The following is a 6,000-nucleotide window of genomic DNA, read 5'->3' as shown; positions in this document are numbered from 1 at the left end:
AAAAAAATGGAGACAGTATTAGGTGTGGTACACACAAAGATAACATCCACCCAGATCCTCTGTCAAGGAAGAACTTGATGCCTAGCTCTGAGGAGTGTGGTCAGCGGACTACCTCCAGCAGTCAGCTCCTTCAGGGTCAGCCTCAGCTGCAAAAACTGCCTTGTTTGAGGTCATGCCTTCCCAGTGCAGCCTGCATCAGAGACTGAGAGAGGTGGAGATATAAAGACCTGACTACTTGGGCCCAATAGAGCACGTTCTGACAGACTTTACTGCCTCTAGGGCTCCCCTCCAGGTTGACTGAGGCTTTGCCAGATCTGTGTCACATTTTGACTTGTTGCTCTGCCCATTTCTGCTTTTTTGCCCTTTCGTTTTACAGGTGTGGATCCCTAGTGAATATCTTGTACTTCAAAGCCTTTTCAGCATCTGCTTCCACAAAACCCAACCTATAACATTAGATTTATTCATTTAGCTAGTAATATCGGTGTCTATCATACACTAGAATTAAGAGTTAGGGTCTTGTTATCCAGTGATAAACAAAACAGACATGTTCCCTCAAATAATGGGGCTTATCACCTAGTTGAAGTGGCAGATGTTAAATAAAAATGAAAAATTAACATATACTGTGCTGAGTGCTATCAGGGTCAGAAAAAAAAGTAAAACCCTCAAATCCTGACAATTCTATTAGCTAGCAACTCTATTAGTAGGTGAAGTACTGTGTTTTCACATTAAACTTATGACAATATGGAGACACAACTGGTAAGTGCTTGGCTGCTAACTGGAAAGTTGGTGGTTCAAATTCACCCAGTGGCTCTGTGGGAGAAAGACCTGACAATCCGCTCTGGTAAAAATTACAGCTAAGAAAACCCTATGGGGCACTATAAGTTAAAAATAACTTGGGGGCACCTAACAACAACAACAATGAGAATTTAATATCACATGGCTCTTGGTATAACAAATACTTTTTGACCATAGTTTTTTAATCCTTTCATACCTGCAATCTAAGATAACCAGTTACTTATAAATGCCCCATCAAAGTACATCATTGGTAAAATGAAAGACTGCATGCAGTCATTTGGTATAAAGAAGGCAATGTATAATGGGAAACTGTTGTTTATACCAGTTCAGTGTTCACCCTTCCTGTAACAGCATCTCACAGTTTCCTGTGAATGGCCTTCTTCCCTAAGTTCATGTCGTACACGGGAGAGATGTCACTCACATTGGAGTAATCAGGAGCAGTATTTTTCCATCCTCCTGGCCATAATGACTGGTTCAGGAATGTGCATATAGTCCCAGGTAGACTAAGGATAGAGACCTTCTATCAAGGGATGAGGCAAAAGTCTCTCATTCCAGTAGGATAAGAAAACTGCTAGAACGTAAGCCTAGAGCTTCTGATGGCCATCATTCTGCCAGTAAATAAAGTCAACACAATAATACTAACAACAACAACAGTAATAAAAGAAAGCACTATTATTATGTCCTACTTACTATGTGTTAGGCACTGTGAAGTTGTCCCTCCCCACCTCCCCATTTTTCTTTATTGTGTAAAATATATATAACATAAAAATCTTAAGTCTACAATTCAGTGGCATTAATTACATTCACAATGTTGTACAACCATCACCACTATTAAGCAATTACTCCCCATTCCCCTCCTTGTCCCAGCTCTTGGTAAACTCTAATCTACTTTCTGTCTCTCTGAATTTGCCTATTTATTGCATCTAAGTGGAATCATGCAATATTTGTCCTTTCATGTCTGACATTTCACATAATGATGTTTTCAAGGTTCCACCATATTGTATCATGTATTAGAATTTCATTCCTTTTTATGGCTAAATAATATTCCATTGAATGTATATACCATGTCTTGTTTATCCATTCATCTGCTGATTGATATGGATTGTTTCCACCTTTGACTGCTGTGCATAACACCGCAACGAACACTGATGCACAAGTATCTGATTGAATCCCTGCTTTCAAGTCTATATACACAGGAGTGGAACTGCTGGGCTATATGGAAATTCTATGCTGAACTTTTTAAGGAATCACTTGTTTTGTTTTCCACAACAGCATCACCATTTTATATTATCACCAACAATACACAAGGGTTTCAATTTCTACACATCCTTGTCAACAGTTGATATTTTTTGTTTTCTTTTATAGTCATCCTAGTAGTGTGAAGTGGTATCCCATTGTGATTTTGATTTCCATTTCCCTGAAACCCTGGTGGAGTAGTGGTTAAGAGCTATGGCTGCTAACCAAAAAGGTCGATAGTTCCAGTCCACTATGCACTCCTTGGAAACCCTATAGGGCAGTTCTACTCTGTCCCATAGGGTCACTATGAGTAGGAATTGATTTGACGGCAGCAGGTTTGGTTTGGGTTTTTTTTTTAATGACTAATGATGTTGGAAATCCTTTCATGCACTTATAAGCCACTTGTATATCTTTTTTAAGGAAATGTCAGTCAAGTCCTTTGCCTGTTTTTAAATTGAGTTACAGGATTTTAAAATATATTTTGGATATTAAAACCTTATTAGATATATGATTTGCAAATATTTTCTCCCATCCTGTGGCTTGTCATTTAATTCTCTTGATAGTGTCCTCTGATGCACAGTTTTAAATTTTAACGAAGTCCACTTTATTTCTTTTGTTCACTGTGCTATTAATGTAATATTTAAGAAACTATAGTCAAATTCAAGGTCACGCATATTTGCTCCTCTGCTACTAAGAGTTTTATAGTCTTGGCTATTTGATCCATTTTGAGTTAATTCTTGTATATGATATAAAGTAAGGGTCCAGTTTCATTTTTTTTTGCATGTGGAAATCCAATTTTCCCAGCACCATTTGTTGAGAAGACTGTTCTTTCCCCATTGAAAGGTCTTGGCCACGTTGCTGAAAATTGGTTGACCCTAGATTCAAGGGTTTATTTCCGGGTTATCAATTCTATGTCATTGTTTTATATGTCCATTGTTATGCCAGTACCACACTATTTTGATTACTGAAGCTTTGTAGTAAGTTTAGGAATTAGGAGGAAAACCTGGTGGTGCAGTGGTTAAGAGTTTGGCTGCTAACCAAAAGGTCAGCTGTTTGAATCCACCAGGCACTCCTTGGAAACTCTATGGGGCAACTGTACTCTGTCCTATAGGGTTGCTGTGTTGAAATTAGGAAGTGTGAGTCTTTCAATTTTGTTTTGTTTCAAGCTTGTTTTGGCTATCCTAGGTCTCTTGAAATTCCATAAGAATGTTAGGATGGGTTTTTTTCATCCTCTACAAAAAAAAAAAAAAAAAAAACTTTTAATTTTGATAAGGATTGCATTGAATCTGTATATTGCTTTTGGTAGTATTGTCGTCTTAACAATTTAAGTTTTCCAATCCATGAACATAGGATGTCTTTCCATTTCTTTAGGTCTTCTTTAATTTCAGTAATGTTTTGTAACATTTTCAATTACAAAGTCTTGGGCTTCTGTCTTAGTTATCTAGTGCTGCTATAATAGAAATACCACAAGTGGGTGGCTTCAACAAAGAGAAATTTATTCTCCCACAGTTTAGAAGGGTAGAAGTCCAAATTCAGGGTGCCAGCTCCAGGGGAAGGCTTTCTCTCTCTGCTAGCTCTGGAGGACAGTCCTTGTTATCAATCCTCCCCTGGTCTAGGAGCTTCTCAGCACAGGGATCCCAGACCCAAAGGACACACTCTGTTCCTGGCACTATTTTCTTGGTGTATGAGGCCCCCATTTCTTTGCTTGCTTCTCTCTTTTATATCTCAAAAGAGATTGACCTAAACACAGTCTAACCTTGTAGATTGAGTCCTGCCTCATTAACATAACTGCCTCTAATCCTGCCTCATTAACATCATAGAGGTAGGATTTATAACACATGGGAAAATCATAGCAGATGACAAAATAGTGGACAATCACATAATACTGGGAATCATGGCCTAGCCAAGTTGACACCCATTTTTGGGGACACAATTCAATCCATAACAGCCTCCTTGGTTAAATTCATTCCTACGTATTTTATTCTTTTTGCTGCTATTGTAAACAGAATTATTTTAATTTTCTTTTTCAGATTGTTCATTGACAGAGTATAGAAACTTGACTGATTTTTGAGTGTTGATTTTGTATCCTGCAACTATGCTGAACTTACTCATTAGCTCTAGTACCTTTCTTGTGGATGCTTTAGAGGTTTCTAGATATAAGAGCATGTCATCAGTGACTAGAGATAGTTTTACTTTCTACTTCCCAATTTGAATGCCTTTTATTTCTTGTTCTTGCCTAACAGCTCTGGCTAGAACTTCCTGTAATATGTCAAATTGAAGTAGTGAAAGTGGACACCCTTGTTTTGTTCCTGATCTTCAGGGAAGCTCTCACCTTATCATTACGGTGTTAGCTGTGGGTTCTTTATACACATAGTCTTCACCATGTTGAAGTTCCCTTCTACTGAGTATTTTTTTCATGAAGGCGTTTTGTTTTTCTGAAATGCCTTTTCTCCACCGAGATGATCATTCTATCGATGCTGTATATTACAATGATTGGTTTTCATATGTTGAATCATCTTTGCACCTCTGGGATAAATCTCACTTGGTCATGGTGTTGTTGTTAGGTGCCGTCAAGTCGGTTCCGACTCATAGTGACCCTATGCACAACAGAACGAAACACTGCCCGATCCTGCGCCATCCTTACAATCATTGTTATGCTTGAGCTCATTGTTGCAGCCACTGTGTCAATCCACCTTATTGATGGTCTTCCTCTTTTCCGCTGACCCTGTACTCTGCCAAGCATGATGTCCTTCCTTCTCCAGGGACTGATCCCTCCTAACATGTCCAAAGTATGTAAGATGCAGTCTCGCCATCCTTGCCTCTAAGGAGCATTCTGGCCGCACTTCTTCCAAGACAGATTTGTTCGTTCTTTTGGCAGTCCATGGTATATTCAATATTCTTCACCAACACCACAATTCAAAGATGTCCAACTCTTCTTTGGTCATGGTGTATAATACTTTTAATATGTTGCTGGATTCAGTTTGTTAATATTTTGCTGAGAATTTTTTTGCATCTATATTCATAAGGGCTATTGGTCTTTTTTTTTTTTTGTAGTGTCTTTGTGTGGCTTTGGTATCAGGTAATGTTGGCCTTATAGAATAAGTTTTTTTAGAAGAGTTTGATAAATATTGGTATTAATTCTTCTTTAAATGTTCGGTAGAATTCATCTAAAGCCATCTGGACCTGGGCTTTTCTTTGTTGGGAAGATTTTGATTGCAGATTCAATTGCCTTACTTGTTTTGGATCTATTCAGATTTCCTATTTTTTCTTGAGTCTGTTTTGGTAGATGGTTTGTTCCTAATAATTTGTCCATTTTATTTAGGTTATCATATTTGTTGGCATAGAGTTGTTGACAGTATTCTTATAAGCCTTTTTATTTATATAATTTTGGCAGTTATATTCACCTTTTCATTTTTGATTTTCGTAATTTGTATCTTATTTTTTTAGTCAATCTAGCTAAAAGTTTGGCAAATCTTTTCAAAGAATCAGCATTTGATTTTGTTGGTTTTATTATTTTTCTAATCTCTATTCCATTTATTCTGCTCTAATCTTTATTATTTCCTTTCTTCTGCTGGCTTTGGGTTTATTTTGTTCTTTTTCTAGCTCTTCATGGTGTACAGCAGGGTTACTGATTTGAGTTTTTTTTTTTTTTTTTTAAGTAGCCATTTAGAGCTATAAACTTCTTTGGGCATTGCTTTCACTTTAGCTTGCAAGTTTCAGTATGTTTTGCTTTCATTTGTTTCAAGGCATTTTCTAATTTCCCTTGTGATTTCTTCTTCGACTCATTGGTTGTTTAAAAGTGTGTTCTTTAATTTCCACATATTTGTGAGTTCCCAGTTCTCCTTTTGTTATTAATTTCTAGTTTTACTCCATTGTAGTTGGAAAAGATATTTCGTATGATTTCAATCTTTTTAAAATGTATTAAAACTTATTTTGTAGCCTAAATATATGGTCTACTCTGGAGAATGT

The sequence above is a fragment of the Elephas maximus genome, chromosome 15, assembly GCF_024166365.1.
Source record: "Elephas maximus indicus isolate mEleMax1 chromosome 15, mEleMax1 primary haplotype, whole genome shotgun sequence".
Taxonomy (NCBI): domain Eukaryota; kingdom Metazoa; phylum Chordata; class Mammalia; order Proboscidea; family Elephantidae; genus Elephas; species Elephas maximus.
The sequence above is the reverse complement of the archived record's forward strand: the minus strand, read 5'-3'. Positions refer to the sequence as shown.